The sequence below is a fragment of the Oncorhynchus mykiss genome, chromosome 11 (assembly GCF_013265735.2).
Source record: "Oncorhynchus mykiss isolate Arlee chromosome 11, USDA_OmykA_1.1, whole genome shotgun sequence".
Taxonomy (NCBI): Eukaryota; Metazoa; Chordata; class Actinopteri; order Salmoniformes; family Salmonidae; genus Oncorhynchus; species Oncorhynchus mykiss.
In genome coordinates this window covers 73,919,577-73,942,426 of record NC_048575.1, presented here as the reverse complement: position 1 = coordinate 73,942,426, position 22,850 = coordinate 73,919,577, and the positions used below count along the sequence as shown (strand labels likewise).

Here is a 22,850-nt window from a genome sequence, read left to right as displayed (position 1 = left end):
ATTGTAGCTGGGGATTTTAACAAGGCTAATCTGAAAACAAGACTCCCAAAATTGTATCAGCATATCGATTGCGCAACCAGGGCTGGTAAAACCTTGGGTCATTGCTATTCTAACTTCCGCGATGCATATAAGGCCCTACCCCGCCCTCCTTTCGGAAAAGCTGACTACGACTCCATTTTGTTGCTCCCTGCCTACAGACAGAAGCTAAAACAAGAAGCTCCCACGCTGAGGTCTGTTCAACGCTGGTCCGACCAATCTGATCCTACGCTCCAAGACTGCTTCCATCACGTGGACTGGGATATGTTTCGTATTGCGTCAAACAATAACATTGACGAATACGCTGATTCGGTGAGCGAGTTCATTAGAACGTGCGTTGAAGATGTCATTCCCATAGCAACGATTAAAACATTCCCAAACCAGAAACCGTGGATTGATGGTAGCATTCGCGTGAAACTGAAAGCGCGAACCACTGCTTTTAATCAGGGCAAGGTGACCGGAAACATGACCGAATACAAACAGTGCAGCTATTCCCTCGCAAGGCAATCAAACAAGCTAAGCGTCAGTATAGAGACAAAGTAGAATCACAATTCAACAGCTCAGACACAAGAGGTATGTGGAAGGGTCTACAGTCAATCACGGATTACAAAAAGAAAACCAGCCCAGTCACGGACCAGGATGTCTTGCTACCCGGCAGACTAAACTACTTTTTTGCCCGCTTTGAGGACAATACAGTGCCACTGACACGGCCCGCAACCAAAACATGCGGACTCTCCTTCACTGCAGCCGAGGTGAGTAAAACATTTAAACGTGTTAACCCTCGCAAGGCTGCAGGCCCAGACGGCATCCCCAGCCGTGCCCTCAGAGCATGCGCAGACCAGCTGGCTGGTGTGTTTACGGACATATTCAATCAATCCCTATCCCAGTCTGCTGTTCCCACATGCTTCAAGAGGGCCACCATTGTTCCTGTTCCCAAGAAAGCTAAGGTAACTGAGCTAAACGACTACCGCCCCGTAGCACTCACTTCCGTCATCATGAAGTGCTTTGAGAGACTAGTCAAGGTCCATATCACCTCCACCCTACCTGACACCCTAGACCCACTCCAATTTGCTTACCGCCCAAATAGGTCCACAGACGATGCAATCTCAACCACACTGCACACTGCCCTAACCCATCTGGACAAGAGGAATACCTATGTGAGAATGCTGTTCATCGTCAACAAAACTAAGGAGATGATTGTGGACTTCAGGAAACAGCAGAGGGAACACCCCCCTATCCACATCGATGGAACAGTAGTGGAGAGGGTAGTAAGTTTTAAGTTAATCGGCGTACACATCACAGACAAACTGAATTGGTCCACCCACACAGACAGCATCGTGAAGAAGGCGCAGCATCGTGAATTTGGCTTGTCACCAAAAGCACTCACAAACTTCTTCAGATGCACAATCGAGAGCATCCTGTCAGGCTGTATCACCCACCGCCTGGTATGTCAACTGCTCCGCCCACAACCGTAAGGCTCTCCAGAGGGTAGTGAGGTCTGCACAACGCATCACCGGGGGCAAACTACCTGCCCTCCAGGACACCTACACCACCCGATGTCACAGGAAGGCCATAAAGATCATCAAGGACAACAACCACCCGAGCCACTGCCTGTTCACCCCGCTATCATCCAGAAGGCGAGGTCAGTACAGGTGCATCAAAGCTGGGACCGAGAGCCTGAAAAACAGCTTCTATCTCAAGGCCATCAGACTGTTAAACAGCCACCACTAACATTGAGTGGCTGCTGCCAACACACTGACTCAACTCCAGCCACTTTAATGATGGGAATTGATGTAAAATATATCACTAGCCACTTTAAACAATGCTACTTAATATAATGTTTACATACCCTACATTATTTATCTCATATGTATACGTATATACTGTACTCTATATCATCTACTGCATCTTTATGTAATACATGTATCACTAGCCACTTTAAACTATGCCACTTTGTTTACATACTCATCTCATATGTATATACTGTACTCGATACCATCTACTGCATCTTGCCTATGCCGCTCTGTACCATCACTCATTCATATATCTTTATGTACATATTCTTTATCCCTTTACACTTGTGTGTATAAGGTAGTAGTTTTGGAATTGTTAGCTAGATTACTCGTTGGTTATTACTGCATTGTCGGAACTAGAAGCACAAGCATTTCGCTACACTCGCATTAACATCTGCTAACCATGTGTATGTGACAAATAAAATTTGATTTGATTTGATGTCACACATACAGCTAACACAGACATATGGCAATGTCTGCTCTACCCAAAATTACAACCAATTAATTGCAGCATTACCACAAAAATGGAAGAGGCAAGTAGAAGGGGAAAAAAGTAAAGAACTTGTATGTCGGCCCTGTATTAAAGAACATAAATGGTTAAAGAAAAGTGTGATAAATAAAAACATACCAATTTAATTTAAGGACCAAAAAACTGACAGCTGTGCCATATAAATTGCAAAATAGTTGGGAAGAGATTTTCAATGTACCTATTCCATGGCACATGGTTTATGAATTGACACGCAAAACAACGCCGGATTCAAAACTTCAAATTTTTTCAATGTAAAATACTATTACTATTACTACTTTTTTCTATTACTAAATTCTTGCAACCAATAAAATGTTAAATATATGGAGGATACAATCTTCCCAGCTCTGCAGATTCTGCTGTGAGGAGGCAGAGTCATTAGATAATTTATTTTGGTATTGTCCATATGTAGCTCGTTTTTGGTCACAGGACCAGGAATTGCTGAAGAATTGCAACATTTGCCTAGAACTAACGCTGCAGATAGCAATACTGGGTGATTATTGCAACCATTATTGCAACCAAAATTCTAGATCACCTGTACTCCACACACAGAGATTCGTACAGGGCTCTCCCTCGCCCTCCATTTGGTAAATCCGACCACAACTCTATCCTCCTGATTCCTGCTTACAAGCAAAAATTAAAGCAGTAAGCATCAGTGACTCGGTCTCTAAAAAATGGTCTGATGAAGCAGATGCTAAACTACAGGACTGTTTTCCTATCACAGACTGAAACATGTTCCGGGATTCTTCCGATGACATTGAGGAATAAACCACATCAGTCACTGGCTTTATCAATAAGTGCATTGAGGACGTCGTCCTCGCAGTGACTGTAAGTACATACCCCAACCAGAAGCCATGGATTACAGGCAACATTCGCACTGAGCTAAAGGGTAGAGCTGCCGCTTTCAAGGTGCGGGACTCTAACCTGGAAGCTTACAAGAAATCCGCTATGCCCAGTGACAAACCATCAAATAGGCAAAGCGTCAATAGAGGACGAAGATTGAATCATACTACACCGGCGCCGATGCTTGTTGGATGTGGCAGGGCTGGCAAACTATTACAGACTACAAAGGGAAGCACAGCCGCGAGCTTCCCAGTGACACGAGCCTACCAGACGAGCAAAATCACTTCTATGCTCGCTTCGAGGCAAGCAACACTGAGGCATGCATGAGAGCATCAGCTGTTCCGGACGACTGTGTGATCACGCTCTCCATAGCCGACGTGAGTAAGGCCTTTAAGCAGGTCAACATTCACAAGGCTATGGGGCCAGATGGATTACCAGGACGTGTTCTCTGGGCATGTGCTGACCAACTGGCAGGTGTTGTTCACTGTTCACTGACATTTTCAACATGCCCCTGATTGAGTCAGTAATACCAACATGCTTCAAGCAGACCACCATAGTCTCTGTGCCCGAGAACAAAATGGAAACCTGCCTAAATGACTACAGACCCATGGAACTCACGTCCGTAGCCATGAAGTGCTTTGAAAGTCTGGTAATGGCTCACATCAGCACCATTATCCCAGAAACCCTAGACACACTCCAATTTGCATACCGCCCTAACAGATCCACAGATGCTGCAATCTCTATTGCATTCCACACTGCCCTGCCCCACCTGGACAAAAGGACCACCTATGTGAGAATGCTATTCATTGACTACAGCTCAGCGTTCAACACCATAGTACCCTCAAAGCTCATCACTAAAAAAAGAAACCTGGGACTAAACACCTCCCTCTGCAACTGGATCCTGGACTTTCTGACAGGCCGACCCCAGGTGGTGAGGGTAGGTAGCAACACATCTGCCACGCTAATCCTCACCACTGGAGCTCCCCAGGGGTGCATGCTCAGTCCCCTCCTGTACTCCCTGTTCATCCACGACTGCATGGCCAGGCACAACTTCAACACTGCTGACGACACAACAGTGGTAGGCCTGATCACCGACAACGACGAGACAGCCTATAGGGAGGAGGTCAGAGACCTGGCCGGGTGGTGCCAGAATAACAACCTATCGCTCAATGTAACCAAGACTAAGGAGATGATTGTGGACTACAGGAAAAGGAGCACCGAGCACATCCCCATTCTCATCGACGGGGCTGTAGTGGAGCAGGTTGAGAGCTTAAAATTCCTTGGTGTCCACATCAACAACAAACTAGAATGGTCCGAACACACCAAGACAGTCGTGAAGAGGGCGCGACAAAGCCTATTCCCCCTCAGGAAACTAAAAAGATTTGGCATGGGTCCTGAGATCCTCAAAAGGTTCTACAGCTGCAACATCAAGAGCATCCTCACCGGTTGCATCACTGCCTGGAACGACATTTGCTCGGCCTCCGACCACAAGGCACTTCAGAGGGTAGTGCGTACGGCCCAGTACATCACTAGGGAAAAGCTTCCTGCCGTCCAGGACCTCTACACCAGGCGGTGTCAGAGGAAGGCCCTGAAAATTGTCAAAGACCCCAGCCACCCCAGTCATAGACTGTTCTCTCTACTATCGCATGGCAAGCGGTACCGGAGTGCCAAGTCTAGGACAAAAAGGCTTCTCAACAGTTTTTACCCCCAAGCCATAAGACTCCTGAACAGGTAACCAAATGGTTACCCGGACTATTTGCATTTAATAATGGGAAATTATGGGAAATTATGTAAATATATCACTAGCCACTTTAAACAATGCTACCTTATATAATGTCACTTACCCTACATTATTCATCTCATATGCATACGTACAGTGCCTTGCGAAAGTATTCGGCCCCCTTGAACTTTGCGACCTTTTGCCACATTTCAGGCTTCAAACATAAAGATATAAAACTGTATTTTTTTGTGAAGAATCAACAACAAGTGGGACACAATCATGAAGTGGAACGACATTTATAGAATATTTCAAACTTTTTTAACAAATCAAAAACTGAAAAATTGGGCGTGCAAAATTATTCAGCCCCCTTAAGTTAATACTTTGTAGCGCCACCTTTTGCTGCGATTACAGCTGTAAGTCGCTTGGGGTATGTCTCTATCAGTTTTGCACATCGAGAAACTAAACATTTTTCCCATTCCTCCTTGCAAAACAGCTCGAGCTCAGTGAGGTTGGATGGAGAGCATTTGTGAACAGCAGTTTTCAGTTCTTTCCACAGATTCTCGATTGGATTCAGGTCTGGACTTTGACTTGGCCATTCTAACACCTGGATATGTTTATTTTTGAACCATTCCATTGTAGATTTTGCTTTATGTTTTGGATCATTGTCTTGTTGGAAGACAAATCTCCGTCCCAGTCTCAGGTCTTTTGCAGAATCCATCAGGTTTTCTTCCAGAATGGTCCTGTATTTGGCTCCATCCATCTTCCCATCAATTTTAACCATCTTCCCTGTCCCTGCTGAAGAAAAGCAGGCCCAAACCATGATGCTGCCACCACCATGTTTGACAGTGGGGATGGTGTGTTCAGCTGTGTTGCTTTTACGCCAAACCTAACGTTTTGCATTGTTGCCAAAAAGTTCAATTTTGGTTTCATCTGACCAGAGCACCTTCTTCCACATGTTTGGTGTGTCTCCCAGGTGGCTTGTGGCAAACTTTAAACAACACTTTTTATGGATATCTTTAAGAAATGGCTTTCTTCTTGCCACTCTTCCATAAAGGCCAGATTTGTGCAATATACAACTGATTGTTGTCCTATGGACAGAGTCTCCCACCTCAGCTGTAGATCTCTGCAGTTCATCCAGAGTGATCATGGGCCTCTTGGCTGCATCTCTGATCAGTCTTATCCTTGTATGAGCTGAAAGTTTAGAGGGACGGCCAGGTCTTGGTAGATTTGCAGTGGTCTGATACTCCTTCCATTTCAATATTATCGCTTGCACAGTGCTCCTTGGGATGTTTAAAGCTTGGGAAATCTTTTTGTATCCAAATCCGGCTTTAAACTTCTTCACAACAGTATCTCGGACCTGCCTGGTGTGTTCCTTGTTCTTCATGATGCTCTCTGCGCTTTTAACGGACCTCTGAGACTATCACAGTGCAGGTGCATTTATACGGAGACTTGATTACACACAGGTGGATTGTATTTATCATCATTAGTCATTTAGGTCAACATTGGATCATTCAGAGATCCTCACTGAACTTCTGGAGAGAGTTTGCTGCACTGAAAGTAAAGGGGCTGAATAATTTTGCACGCCCAATTTTTCAGTTTCTGATTTGTTAAAAAAGTTTGAAATATCCAATAAATGTTGTTCCACTTCATGATTGTGTCCCACTTGTTGTTGATTCTTCACAAAAAAATACGGTTTTATATCTTTATGTTTGAAGCCTGAAATGTGGCAAAAGGTTGCAAAGTTCAAGGGGGCCGAATACTTTCCCAAGGCACTGTATATAGGTTCAGAAATTTTGTGAAATAGCATAGTTACAAATAGAAAACCAACTGGATGGACATCAGAAGTCGAAGAAGGACTAAAAACAAACAAAATGTAACTATTGTAAAATAGATTGTGTCTGTAAAATGTGTATAAGATTTATAAACTGAAGGTAGAAGCCTAAGTGTTTATTAGTTTACTCCAATTGGGGGAAGGGTGGTAGGGTTTGCGGGGAATAATAAAGGTATATTCTTTAAAAAGTATGTATGTCTATATAGGTATGTGTATGTATATATTTGTATATGTATGCATACGTGTATGTATATGGCTATATATATTTACCCCCCAAAATATTTTGGGGATTGGAAATTATGCAGACAATTACATTGATGGAAGCAACAATCTTTCCGCAATATAAAAAGTTATTGGTGACAGGGGGCAGTATTTTCACGTCCAGATGAAATGCATGCCCAAATTCAACTGCCTGCTACTCATATTACTCATAATTCAACTGCCTGCTACTCATGGATAGAAAACACTCTGGAGTTTCTAAAACTGTTTGAATCATGTCTGTGAGTATAACAGAACTTATTTAGCAGGCGAAACCGCGAGGACAAACCATTCCGATTTTTTTTTAGGTCTCTCTCCTTTCAATGAGGTTTCATTGGGAATCCAGATTTTTAAGGGACCTTCTTGCAGTTCCTACCACTTCCACTGGATGTCAACAGTCTTTAGAAATTGGTTGAGGTTATTCCTTTGTGTAATGAAGAAGTACGGCCATCTTGAACGAGGGTCACTTGAAGTGTACTGTTAGATAGAGGCGCGTGACCAGAAAGCTAGCTACAGTTTGTTTTCCTCCTGTATTGAACACAGATCATCCAGTCTTCAATTGTATCGATTATTTATGTTACAAAATACCTAAAGTTGTATTACAAAAGTAGTTTGAAATGTTTTGGCAAAGTTTACAGGTAACTTTGAGATATTTTGTAGTCACAAAACACTTGTAGTCGCAAGTTGGAACCGGTGTTTTCCTGGATCAAACGCGCCAAATAAATGGACATTTTGGATATATATCGCCGGAATTCATCAAACAAAAGGACAATTTGTGATGTTTATGGGACATATTGGAGTGCCAACAAAAGCTTCTCAAAGGTAAGGCATGAATTATATTTTTATTTCTGTGTTTTGTGTCGCGCCTGCAGGGTTGAAATATTCTTCTCTCTCTTTGTTTACTGGGGTGCTATCCTCAGAAAATAGCATATTTTGCTTTCGCCTAAAAGCCTTTTTGTAATCTGATATGTTGGCTGGATTCACAACAAGTGTAGCTTTAATTTGCTATCTTGCATGTGTGATTTATTGAAAGTCAGATTTTTAGAGTAATTTATTTGAATTTGGCGTTCTGCATTTTCCCTGGCTTTTGGCCAGGTGGGACACGTCCCACATATCCCAGAGAGGTTTTAAGCTGATCCACCCCTTTAAAAAAGATTGCAGAACACATCCAACTTGAAGGAGCTGCAGCAGTTTTTCCTTGAAAAATTGGCAAAAATCACAGTGGGTAGATGTGCCAAGTTTATAGAGACATACCCCAAGAGACTTGCAGCTGTAATTGCTGCAAAAGGTGGCTCTACAAAGTATTGACTTAGGGGGGTGAATAGTTATGCATGCTCAAGTTTTCAGTTTTTTTTTGTCTTATTTCTTGTTTGTTTCATTAGAACAAATATTTTGCATAACCTAAGTGGTAGGCATGTTGTGTAAATCAAATGATACAAACCCCCCAAATCTATTTTAATTCCAGGTTGTAAAGTGACAAAATAGGAAAAATGCCAAGGGTGGTAAAAACTTTCGCAAGCCACTGTACACACTATCGGTCAAAAGTTTGGACACGCCTACTCAGTCAAGGGTTTTTCTTTATTTTTATTATTTTCTACATTGTAGAATAATAGTGAAGACATCAAAACTATGAAATAATACATTTGGAATCATGTAGTAACCAAAAGTGTTTAACAAATCAAAATACATTTTATATTTGAGATTATTCAAATTATCTCACAAAGACACGGTGGTTGGAACCAGTTTGGACTCCAGACCAAATGACACATTTCTATTGGTCTAATGTCCATTGCTTATGTTTCTTGGCCCAAGCAAGTCTCTTCTTCTTATTGGTGTCCATTAGTAGTGATTTCTTTGCAGCAATTTGACCATGAAGGCCTGATTCACGCAGTCTCATCTGAACAGTTGATGTTGAGATGTGTCTGTTACTTGAACTCTGTGAAGCATTTATATAGGGCTGCAATTTCTGAGGCTGGTAACTCTAATGAACATATCCTCTGCAGCAGAGGTAACTCTGGGTCTTGCATTCCTTTGGCGGTCCTCATGAGAGCCAATTTCATCATGGCGCTTGATGATTTTTGCAACTGCACTTGAAGAAATTAAATGTCTTAAAGTAATGATGGAATGTAATTTCTCTTTGTTTATTTGAGCTGTTCTTGCCATAACATGGACTTGGTCTTTTACCAAATAGGGCTATCTTCTGTGTACCCCCTACCTTATCACAACACAACTGATTGGCTCAAACGCATTAAGAAGGACAGAAATTCTACAAATTAACTTTTAAGAAGGCACGCCTGGTAAATGAAATGCATTCCAGGTGACTAACTCATGAAGCTGGTTGAGAGAATGCCAAGAGTGTGCAAAGCTGTCATCAAGGCAGAGGGTTGCTATTTGAAGAATCTCAAATATAACATATATTTTGATTTGTTTAACACTTTTTTGGTTACTACATGATTCCATATGTGTTGTTTCATAGTTTTGATGTCTTCACTATTATTTTACGATGTAGAAAATAGCAAAAATGAAGAAGAACCCTTGAATGAGTCAATGTTCTAAAACCTTTGACCGGTAGTGTATGATGCAATTGGTTGCAATATAGGGAGGGATGCTGGTGTGTTTGTTGCCCCCTCCCCTCCCCCGTAGGCGATGACCGCTGAGAAAACAAGTACAAGGCTCACCGACAGTTCGCGGACCGCCAAGGGGGAGTGGCCGAAGCCAAGACGTATTTCGAAGCAGACGAGGCTAAATGTGATCAAAACATGGAGACCTTCCTCAAGTGTATCAAAGCATCTGGTATGCCTGCAGAAATACACAATACAGAGAGGAAGACTGGGTGGTTGTGGGGTTAGAGAGTCTTTTTTATATTCAGTTACAGTTCAGTTACAGTACTTTTTCTGTGCAGTATAATAGTAATTATCATGTACTTTTTTATAGTTTCTTGGGATTATGATAGTCTCACTCACAACTTCAAGACCATAATTATTACAATACTTAGGAAAATACTCCTTTACGTAACCTTATGTACCTTATGTTTATTTAATATAACCTGTTCTTGGGGGTGGGTGGGAGGGGAGGGGTGCAAATAGTCTGGGTAGCCATTTGAATATCTGTTCAGGAGTCTTATGGCTGTTTAGAAGCCTCTTGGACCAAGACTTGGCGCTCCGGTACTGCTTGCCGTGCGGTAGCAGAGAGAACAGTCTATGACTAGGGAGACTGAGTCTTTGACAATTTTTAGGGCCTTCTTCTGACATCGCCTGGTATAGAGGTCCTGGATGGCAGGAAGCTTGGCCCCGGTGATGAACAGGACTACTCTCTGCAGTGCCTTGCGGTCGGAGGCCGAGCAGTTGCCATACCAGGCAGTGATGCAACCTGTCGAGATGCTCTCGATGGTGCAGCTGTAAAACCTTTTGAGGATCTGAGGACTCTAGCCAAATCAAGTCTCCTGAGGGGGAATAGGTTTGTACACCCTTTTGCCTCAATTCGTCAGGGCATGGGCTCTACAAGGTGTCGAAAGCTTGAAACAGAGATGCTGGCCCATGTTGCCTCCAATACTTCCCATAGTTGTATGAAGTTGGCTGGATGTCCTTTGGGTGGTGGACCATTCTTAATACACACGGGAAACTGTTGTGCGTGAAAAACCCAGCAGCGTTGCAGTTCTTGACACACTGAAACCGGTGCGCCTGGCACCTACTACCACAACCTGTTCAAAGGCGCTTAAATATTTTTTTCTTGCCCATTCACCTTCTGAACAGCACACATACACAATCCACGTCTCAATTGTGTCGAGGCTTAAAAATCCTTCTTTAACCTTTCTCCTCCCATTCATCTACTCTGATTGAAATGGATTTAACAGGAGACTTCAATAAGGAATCATAGCTTTCACATTAATTCACCTGGTCAATCTATGTCATGGAAAGAACACTGAGTGAAATGTTTATATTTGTAATACATTTTGGATTGATATTACTGTGGCTTACACACTAAGCACATTTGACCTGTCTTGGTGGGAGCTCAATGGATGGCTTCTCTGGTATCAAGATGACTGCACTGGACCGACCTCAGTTCCTGGTAGGTTGGGTTAGGAAGGGATCAGAATATCAACTTATAATAGTTGATTGGATTTACTGTATATAAAGCTTTTTCAAGATTATCAAAGTGCTTTACGTATTAAGGGGGAAACTCACCTTATCCACCACCACATGTTGCACCCACTAAGCTGAGGGGTTTGACTCTCTTGTAAAGTGCTGTAGTGCTTGTTATTACTCTCAACTTCTCTCTCTATAGCTCCGGTTCTCTGAGGTTCTGATGAAATAGAGATGTTTTCTTCAGCTTCCTTGTAGCACAGCAGGGGAAGGAGGGCATGGAGGCATCAGAGAGAAGGTTAGAGCTGGATCTTCTACAGGTATATACAACATACACTGTAGCATAATATAATCATATATAATCATGTTCACTTGGATGGTCCAATCATGTTCACTTGATGCTCCAGTTACTCAACTAGTCTAAAGAAGGCCAGTTTTGTTGCTTCTTTAATTAGTACAACAGTTTCAGCTGTGCTAACATAATTGCAAAATGGTTTTCTAATGATTAATTAGCCTTTTAAAATGATAAACTTGGATTAGCTAACACAACGTGCCATTGGAACACAGGAGTGATGGTTTCTGATAATGGGCCTCTGTATTACTATGTAGATATTCCATAAATCAACCGTTGCTAGCTATAATAGTCATTTACAACATTAACAATGTCTACACTGTATTTCTGATGAATTTGATGCTATTTTAATGGACAAAAAAGAACAAGGACATTTCTAAGTGACCCCAAACTTTTGAACATGCATTAGACAGACAAGTGTAGGTTGTGAGATGCTACTGAAATTATGCAGGTGAGGAGACATGACATGTGATATGTCATTTTTTTTTATTTAACTAAGCAAGTCAGTTAAGAACAAATTCTAAATTACAGCCTAGGAACAATATGTTAACTACCTTGTTCAGGGTAAGAAAGACAGCGTTTTACCTTGTCAGCTTGGAGATTTGATCTAGCAATCTTTTGGTTATTGGGCCAACACTCTAACTACTAGGCTCCCTGCCACCCCATTAAATAAGGCTGAGAGAATTATACCTACGGAGGAGTGGCTTCTATGAAGGAACTTTGAATGTTTTTGAACTTCAAAATTTTCTCAACTGGGGTGGCAGGGTAGCCTAGTGGTTAAAGCATTGGACTAGTAACCAAGTGGTTGCAAGTTCAAATCCCTGAGTTGTTCCTAGGCCATCATTGAAAATAAGAATATGTTCTTAACTGACTCACCTGGTAAAAAAATAAACTAATGTTGAACCAGAGCTAGCCCCTTGATCATGACTCTCAGTTCCTTTACATAATAATAATAATGGAACTGAGACATTACATAATAAACCAGAGGTAGCTTGCTGGTTAACAAACTTGTGTGTGCAGAGTGGCACCAGAATTAAAATAAAAAACATCTATTTTGTAGTTAATAAATCCAATGTGAAACATTTACTAGCTTTGAAAAAGTGAATCCATTCTCTTCCTAATTTCTGAATCATGCTTGTAGCTGCAGTAGACTGTACTTCAGAGGGGGAGGAGAGTTTACACACACACTGGCAGGCAGACACTGGAATAAGTTTCTGAGTGACAGTCAGGGATTTGCATAGACTGATTTCTAGTATTCAATACTGTCGTAAATATCACTTCATACTTTATATTTTCCTTGCTAAAGGCTGTCTCTCTCTCGCTCTCTGCCCCTCCAGAACCATTGACATGCTGGATTCAAATAGCCGTTGTCTCAACCTTAGAGGTAAGCAATGCAAGCCAATGGAAATACTGTAGGAGATAAGCCTAGACAGACACAATATGGATTTGTATCACACTCAAGTCATTCTGAAAACACTGCCAAACCCTGCGGTACGTTTCAATTGACTTGTTCAATTGTTTGCACTATTAAATTGGTAAGATTGACATTTTTGAGTTGATCCCAGGATTTAGAAAATAATGGGTGCTTGAAAGGAGTGGCATCAATTGGAAAGTGTCTCGGTGGGCCTCAGATAAAGTCTTTCTTGTCCTCTCTGGCTGTGTGACACACTATCTCCAGTGCCAGACTTAGCAAGATTTAATGGTTGAGAAGGCCCTGTCTCCTGTGTTTGCTGAGACAGCGTGATTCACTGTGCCACAGACAGGTAAACATATTCTGTTTGCTTAGACAGGTCAGCTGGAACCGCTGCTCAGTGAGTTCACTGAGGAGGGGGGAGAAACAGATTAACAGAATGCTGCAGAGGTTGACCTGGCCAAGGTAAACATGTTAAAGGGCTATGTAAAGTCATTGGCCGAAATCAGTCTTGCCTGCTACTTACTAAAACTACATACTATGTACTAATCATACTACATACTTTATTATTAAGAACACACTGTTTAGTAAACACTAATGCAGTATGGCAACTATTATCAACATACTAGGCTCGTCCTACTGAGAACGCGCCATTTAATGCAGAATTCCATTGATTCCCACCATTGTTAATTTTGGTACAGTGCATTACCTTCTTTGATTACCTTCTGTTGTCAAACAACAATTCCCTTCCTCAATAGTGTGCAGTGAATTTTACTACGTGAAAAGTCAAAATGAGTATGACATGCTGGCATTTAAAGCATACTACATGTAATATACTAAAAAACGTTCTATTTGCGCATATCCAAAATGCCTGCTATGGACACAGCCATAGCTATGCAATGCTATGCTATGCTATGTAATGTAATGTAATGTAATGTAATCACACTACTGCTTTCTAAAAGTTATGTTTCCTTTGATTCTTGAGAAAAGCATGTAGCTTATGTGTCTGTATTGAAGTAGAACTAATCGTTGTTGACTAGAACCTGGTTCCTCTGTGTTGCAGCATGCAGAGGAGCACAGTGTTCGTCTGAAACCTCCCATCTTCATCACCTTCCAGTGTTCCCTCAAGGTTAGAGACCCTGTAGTCACGCGTTGCCTTCCTTCCAGTGTTACCTCAAGGTTAGTGAACCTGTAGTCACGCGTTGCCTTCCTTCCAGTGTTACCTCAAGGTTAGAGACCCTGTAGTCACGAGTTGCCTTCCTTCCAGTATTGCCTCAAGGTTAGAGACCCTGTAGTCACAAGTTGCCTTCCTTCCAGTGTTACCTCAAGGTTAGTGAACCTGTAGTCACACATTGCCATATGAGGCCTATAATAACGTGACCATGGATGTTGAGTTGTCATCCTCTCCTCTCTCTTCCATTGTAGGAGGCCTATAATAACATGACCATAGATGTTGAGTTGTCATCCTCTCCTCTCTCTTCCATTGTAGGAGGCCTATAATAACATGACCATAGATGTTGAGTTGTCATCCTCTCCTCTCTCTTCCATTGTAGGAGGCCTATAATAACATGACCATAGATGTTGAGTTGTAGAGAAGGGAGGGCTTGTGCATGGAGCCTACATGTAGCAGGGGGAAGAGATTGGATATGAGGACCCTGTTGACCCTGACTGTGGGACCACTAAAATGATGTACCACAAGTAAAGGATGAATCTATTCATACTAACAGACACTGAATACTTAAAAACATACTTAACACATAGTTATAGTTTAAAAAAAGTTTTAATAGTGTTGAATAACTAAACTGCATCTCTGATCTGACCACCAGTACAGCACTTACAGCTCTGATCTGACCAAAAGTACTGCACTTATAGCTCTGTTATGACCAAAGGTACTGCACTTACAGCTCTGATCTGACCAAAAGTACTGCACTTATAGCTCTGTTATGACCAAAAGTACTGCACTTACAGCTCTGATCTGACCAAAGGTACTGCACTTATAGCTCTGATCTGACCAACAGTACTGCACTTATAGCTCTGATCTGACCAAAAGTACTGCACTTACAGCTCTGATCTGACCAAAAGTACTGTACTTATAGCTCTGATCTGACCAAAAGTACTGCACTTATAGCTCTGATCTGACCAAAAGTACTGTACTTATAGCTCTGATCTGACCAAAAGTACTGCACTTATAGCTCTGATCTGACCAAAAGTACTGCACTTACAGCTCTGATCTGACCAAAGGTACTGCACTTATAGCTCTGATCTGACCAAAAGTACTGCACTTATAGCTCTGATCTGACCAACAGTACTGCACTTATAGCTCTGATCTGACCAAAAGTACTGCACTTACAGCTCTGATCTGACCAAAGGTACTGCACTTATAGCTCTGATCTGACCAAAGGTACTGCACTTATAGCTCTGATCTGACCAACAGTACTGCACTTATAGCTCTGATCTGACCAAAAGTACTGCACTTACAGCTCTGATCTGACCAAAAGTACTGTACTTATAGCTCTGATCTGACCAAAAGTACTGCACTTATAGCTCTGATCTGACCAAAAGTACTGCACTTACAGCTCTGATCTGACCAAAGGTACTGCACTTATAGCTCTGATCTGACCAAAAGTACTGCACTTACAGCTCTGATCTGACCAAAGGTACTGCACTTATAGCTCTGATCTGACCAAAAGTACTGCACTTATAGCTCTGATCTGACCAAAAGTACTGTACTTATAGCTCTGATCTGACCAAAAGTACTGCACTTACAGCTCTGATCTGACCAAAGGTACTGCACTTATAGCTCTGATCTGACCAAAAGTACTGCACTTATAGCTCTGATCTGACCAACAGTACTGCACTTATAGCTCTGATCTGACCAAAAGTACTGCACTTACAGCTCTGATCTGACCAAAGGTACTGCACTTATAGCTCTGATCTGACCAAAAGTACTGCACTTATAGCTCTGATCTGACCAACAGTACTGCACTTATAGCTCTGATCTGACCAAAGGTACTGCACTTTCAGCTCTGATCTGACCAACAGTACTGCACTTATAGCTCTGATCTGACCAAAAGTACTGCACTTATAGGATGTAGGGTGACATTTCAGACACTGCTTGGTCACAGCTGTGTAACAACGTGTCAGGGACAGTACTACTTGTACTACAAGGTGTCTAGACTACATTCTGGATGATATTGGACTGACAGAAATGCCAATGTCAAGTTGGCTTCACACAACGAGAACACAGTGAAGCACACCATCAGGAGGCAAATCTCCATAATCTAATCTACTGCCAAGGCCTGGCATAGATCACAGACACAATGAGGAGGATGGCTCCCTACCCTGACTGCTCTGAGGAGGATGGCTCCATACCTTGACTGCTCTGAGGAGGATGGCTCCATACCCTGACTGCTCTGAGGAGGATGGCTCCCTACCCTGACTGCTCTGAGGAGGATGGCTCCATACCTTGACTGCTCTGAGGGGGATGGCTCCCTACCCTGACTGCTCTGAGGAGGATGGCTCCATACCTTGACTGCTCTGAGGAGGATGGCTCCATACCCTGACTGCTCTGAGGAGGATGGCTCCCTACCCTGACTGCTCTGAGGAGGATGGCTCCCTACCCTGACTGCTCTGGGGAGGATGGCTCCCTACCCTGACTGCTCTGAAGAGGATGGCTCCCTACACTGACTGCTCTGAAGAGGATGGCTCCCTACACTGACTGCTCTGAGGAGGATGTCTCCCTACCCTGACTGCTCTGAGGAGGATGTCTCCCTACACTGACTGCTCTGAAGAGGATGGCTCCCTACACTGACTGCTCTGAGGAGGATGGCTCCCTACCCTGACTGCTCTACACTGACTGCTCTGAAGAGGATGGCTCCCTACACTGACTGCTCTGAAGAGGATGGCTCCCTACCCTGACTGCTCTGAAGAGGATGGCTCCATACACTGACTGCTCTGAAGAGGATGGCTCCCTACCCTGACTGCTCTACACTGACTGCTCTGAAGAGGATGGCTCCCTACACTGACTGCTCTGAAGAGGATGGCTCCCTACACTGACTGCTCTGAAGAGGATGGCTCCCTACCCTGACTGCTCTGAAGAGGATGGCTCCATACCCTGACTGCTCTGAAGAGGATGGCTCCCTACCCTGACTGCTCTACACTGACTGCTCTGAAGAGGATGGCTCCCTACACTGACTGCTCTGAAGAGGATGGCTCCCTACCCTGACTGCTCTACACTGACTGCTCTGAAGAGGATGGCTCCCTACACTGACTGCTCTGAAGAGGATGGCTCCCTACCCTGACTGCTCTACACTGACTGCTCTGAGGAGGATGGCTCCCTACCCTGACTGCTCTGAGGAGGATGGCTCCCTACCCTGACTGCTCTGAGGAGGATGGCTCCCTACACTGACTGCTCTACACTGACTGCTCTGAGGAGGATGGCTCCCTACACTGACTGCTCTGAAGAGGATGGCTCCCTACCCTGACTGCTCTACACTGACTGCTCTGAGGAGGATGGCTCCCAACCCTGACTGCTCTGAGGAGGATGGCTCCCTACCCTGACTGCTCTGAGGAGGATGGCTCCCTACCCTGACTGCTCTGAGGAGGATGGCTCCCTACCCTGACTGCTCTGAAGAGGATGGCTCCCTACACTGACTGCTCTGAAGAGGATGGCTCCCTACCCTGACTGCTCTGAGGAGGATGGCTCCCTACCCTGACTGCTCTGAAGAGGATGGCTCCCTACCCTGACTGCTCTGAAGAGGATGGCTCCCTACACTGACTGCTCTGAAGAGGATGGCTCCCTACCCTGACTGCTCTGAGGAGGATGGCTCCCTACACTGACTGCTCTGAGGAGGATGGCTCCCTACACTGACTGCTCTGAGGAGGATGGCTCCCTACACTGACTGCTCTACACTGACTGCTCACACATGGATATTACATTTCTATAAAAATATTGATTTTCTCAAACTATAAGTGCTTTTAACCTATTTTTACTTTTCTTGTTTGTGTACATTGACACGCAGGAGGAATACGTTGGGCCTGTTTCCATATTGCCAAGACTTGCATTATTCATTGCTCATTAAAGGATTAAACATATTTCTATGTGGTGTTTTCTTTCTGAACAATAACACATCACAAAATGACAAACAGGGTATTTTTTAAATTATTTTGAATTGCATTTTTGGAATTCTTCTCACAGACACAAGTTTGTCAATCAAACAGATCAGGGGTGTTCAACTCCACATGGTATGCATGCTTTTGTTCCAACGCATCACAGAAACAGCACATTTTGTCCATAACTTTCCACTTCTGAACTCGTCAATATTTCTTTGATTGTCCCCCACGATGAAATCGGAGAGGGGACTGGATCTGTCTCCATCCGTACGTTCGTTCTGTCATGCGTTAGTCACACACAATATCTGAGACAGCACTGTGACGATTTTGACGAAACCTGGGGGAATGATGCGTCTTGCCATAGAGATCTGGCATCTACAAAATTACTCTGATTTGCCCAAGGCGGGAGCTATAGTAATTAACTGAAATTTGTAAGTTACATGCAATATCTCAATTGGCCCAAAGGGGGCACTGCATCATTTAGGGGGGACGACATGTTTATTGTTGCCTTCTTCTTTTTGTTCTAGCTAGTGAAATCCCTGTTACTACTGTATCGTATAGCTTTGTGTTACTCTACAAAATGTCCCTGTGACCTTTGTGTCTGTTCTCTATTATCCTACCCATCTCCTCCCTCCAGGCCAGGCAGGTTTCTCTGTGTATAAGTGTGCTCGCTATGGGCCTGTGAACGTAGTGATCCCATACCCGTGCCGTCTAGCCGAGGACAACAGGGGCTTCATGAAGGGTTCCCAGAGGGAGAGAGAGCTGCTGTGGATAAAGCTGAAACGCAGGTTGGCCTTTGGACAGGTCTTCTACAGGCATCAACCTGAGCCGGCACTATGAAATCACAGCTTGCTAACTGTCTCTCGCTCCGTCTCGGTCTAAGCCTCTTCCACTGTTTATCTCACCCTCTTCCCCTTAGCTATCTTTCTCCCTCCCTCTGTCTCTCTCTTCGTCTCTCTCCCACTCCTTTTAATTTTCTCTCTGTAAGCGTTCCTCTTTGTGTCCTCTCAGCAACCTCAGAGCCCCGCATACATCAGACAGGCATCTTTACTATTCCAAAAGGACTCCCTAAAATGTTGGGCTGGCACAGTCCACCCGCCGCTCGCTGCTTTTTTATCTCTCTATTTATCCTGGAGAAGGACAGCAATAATAAAAACATAACAGGCTTGATTTAAATGGCAGTAAAGTATCCATCAATGTTTATTTTTCTCTGTAATGATTCTTGATTCAAGGCTCCATAAAACTCCTTAGGAGCATTTCTGTAGATGTCCTACATGATTCACAGGTATTGTAATATTGTAAAGTGTTCATACATCTAGAGTAAGAATGTATACTTGTCTACACCCTTGTGTCTCTATAGTACTGTATTAAATATCAAAGTTGGAGCTGGTTTAAAAGTTAATAAACTGTCTTGTAGTTTAGTTGAAATCGATAGTAGAATACATTGTACATTTCTGAAGGCTCTGGAAGGTTTGTTCTGCAGTAGTCTAGTTTGCTTGTGTTGATGTCCAGGAATGGCATTACTTTAAACTATTCTGCACTTCAAATCATTGTAACCCAGTGTGCTATTAATTTGTCCATTTGGCAATGTAAATAATATGATATTTAGAATATGTTCAATTTAGCACAGCAACCTTGTAAATATGAAAGCAGTTTATTTTATTTATTCAGCATGTTTCATCAGGTAAGTTATTGATCGAAATGGCTGACAAGAAGAATGTAAAGATAAATCCACAAGGCCTCAAACTCTCAAGAATTCACATATTTAAAAAAAAAGATAAAGACAATTGATAATTCACAAGTTATCATTCTCTTTTGTTGGCTGAGCTTTTGAGAGAGACTCCCAGTATGGGTCACTGTGAATGTTAATTGTATGTTAGAGATGGTTTCATTACAGACAGTCCATTAATATCTCATTCAGAAACTAATCAGGCTTCCCAATAATGACCAACCTGCGACTCTGTGACAGCAACCATCCTTCTGCAGATGATGATTAAATTGGCCATGATATTGTGCTCTCACACTGAATAGGGGAGGGAGAGGACGCGTTAATCATCATAACCAAATTGTTCAGAAGAACAGAAGAATGCACTGTGTCTAATGTAAGTTCCTGCTGTGCTTTGTTCATAGAGTTCAACTCACATTTGTCAACCATTTTATCATCCAATAAACTATTTGAATCAAGTGTTCTTTTTTTAACTTTCAGGATGTTATTTTTCTTCTTCCAATTAGAAAACAATACAACTCCAGATCTTACTGTCAGAACATTCTAAACTCAGCTGTTCCTAATTTACTTTATGAACGTCAACGTTTCTTATGCAAGAGGTTCTGTGCAGCGTCGTCTCATGAGAGCCCCCGTGGCGGTGGAGCGGCTCAGCCCTCAGACGGTTTGTTTGTTTTTCTTGCCTTATGTTTGTGGTTAGGATTTAATGGATTATCAGACAGCAATGTGTGCCTTTTCTCTTGTCTCAGCAACATTACATGAACTCTCCAGTGACATGGCAATGTCAGTGCTGATAAGCAAGCAAGCACACACACACACACACACAGACACACACAGCATAGAATGATTGGTAACATAAACATGTATTAGGTTAATGGACTATGGGGATCATATGTTTATGATGTATTCTGCTGTGTTTCTATTTCAGTGATAGTTTACAGAGAGGCTTATTATCAATTCAATGCTTGTAGTTTACCGTACAAACCAAGGGTTGGAACCAACAAGGATTCTTCAGAGTTCTCCTATCGGGACAGGCGAATAACCCTTTTAGGTTCCAGATAGCACCTTATTTTTAGAGACAGGGGTAGATGGGCATAATCCCATGTTTCTGTATCAGAAGGTTGCATGATTCTGCATAGCAAGGTTGCGTAATCCCATGATTCTGCATAGCAAGGCTAGATGGGCATAATCCCATGTTTCTGTATCAGAAGGTTGCATGATTCTGCATAGCAAGGCTGCATAATCCCATGATTCTGCATAGCAAGGTTGCGTAATCCCATGATTCTGCATAGCAAGGCTGCATAATCCCATGATTCTGCATAGCAAGACTGCATAATCCCATGATTCTGCATAGCAAGGCTGCATAATCCCATGATTCTGCATAGCAAGGTTGCGTAATCCCATGATTTTGCATAGCAAGGATGTATAATCCCATGATTCTGCATAGCAAGGTTGCATAACCCCATGATTATGCATAGCAAGGTTGCATAACCCCATGATTCTGCATAGCAAGTTTGCATAACCCCATGATTCTGCATAGCAAGGTTGCATAACCCCATGATTCTGTATCAGAAGGTTGAGTGTTTGATCCCAGTGGTGGACACTTGTTATTTTACTTCTTTTTTTTTTACCCTATCCCAAACCATAACCCTTACCTTAACCATTTGGAATGAGGGCCTAAACCTCATGTTTTAACCCTATCTAAAGCCTTAACTCTGAACCTTCTAAATTTGAAGTTTGGAGAAATGGATCTATACTAAGCAGGAATAGTCAATGCAAGATGTGAAAAACACTTCAAAATTTGACGTTCAGAGCAACTTTGAAATTTGATGTTTTGATGGATGTGGATACACATCTAATTCTGCAGTGAGACTGCGTGATAACTTCACACCTATTGCTTAGTGACCAGGTTGCCGGCTAACAGAGTCAGCTGACCTGGTCAGCCAATCTGTGGCCTAGCCTGGGGGTGGAGACCCCCACCCAGTTTCCAGGAGCCCAGGTTGACCACAGCTCTATAAACTCCTGGCCTCCACACTAACTAACCAACCGGACACCTCCCCACACGGGCAAGCCGCTCTTTGGGCTTCCTGATGGTGTCTGTTACATGTTATCATCCTTGCCCCCATAGCCCCTGCTATCTATTAGCCTTGCTAGCTGCTAACTGTTACCCTTTAGAATGTTAATTAGGGAAGCCCATAACCTGAGGCTTGCTAGCCTTGCAGGTTAGCTTCTCCTGTATATTTTGTGTGCAATGCTAGTTGCTAATTATATACTGTTACATTCTATGCTATGCTAGCCCCCTTCTACGGTATATCATAACTACTGCTAGTTACTGTAGCCTGTTAGCATACACTACTTTTTTGTAGTATGCTAGCTTACTAGCCTTTGTATTACTTTATGCCTATTCACAGCCAACACCATTAGCATGCAAGCATAGCGAATTCTACTATAGCCATTTCTATTGGGTGCTAGCCCATTGCAGCTGCTGCATGTAGCTACCTATTGCCATTCCTATTGTGCAGCCTTACATTGCTATTACTCTGGTGCAATATATACTCACTGTTTCTTTTGTGCTAGAGAAAATCACCATCACTATTACTTTCACAGATTCAATTCATCTTCCTGCTTCCTGTGTGTGTGTCTGTTTCCTGTGTGTGTGTCTCTTTTCTGTGTGGCAATAAAGTGTGGATTGTATTCCTGTCTCCCATTGGTATTTTCTGTCCTCTAATAGGGACCCCGGGACAATTGTACCTCTCATTTAAACCGGAGCCTCTTTCGTGAGCGTGTACTTTTGTGAGCATGTACTTGTGGTGCGTGGGTATGTGTGTGTATGTGTGTGTGTGTCAGATATCAGGGTGTCAGATATCAGTACCTGGGTTAGACAGGGGGGTCTAGAAGAGAAGGGAACACGATGTTCACATCACACATCTCAGGAATAATTCATTGAATTTTCTTCCATGGCAGTTCGTTGTCTGGCTGACTATTTCTCTAATTTGGTTTCCATTCGGTTTTCCGAGAAGATGAGAGGCAGAGCTGTCCTGATAGAAATAACTAACTCAACATCTGTGTCTCAAATAACACCATTCCCTATACAGTGCACTGTATTTGACCATGGCTCATAGAATAGGGTTCCATTTGGGAAATCCCGAGCTCCTCTCCCTTC

The 22,850-nt window shown here is 43.0% G+C and overlaps 1 long non-coding RNA gene across 1 annotated transcript; it reads left to right on the top strand.

Moving 5' to 3' along the window:
* The first annotated feature begins 11,207 nt into the window (after positions 1-11,207).
* On the top strand, positions 11,208-17,937 carry LOC110535111. The gene is made up of 4 exons (XR_005034739.1): positions 11,208-11,409; positions 12,779-12,825; positions 13,228-13,317; positions 13,916-17,937. It is a non-coding gene; the product is annotated as an uncharacterized LOC110535111 (long non-coding RNA).
* The last annotated feature ends 4,913 nt before the right edge of the window (positions 17,938-22,850 follow it).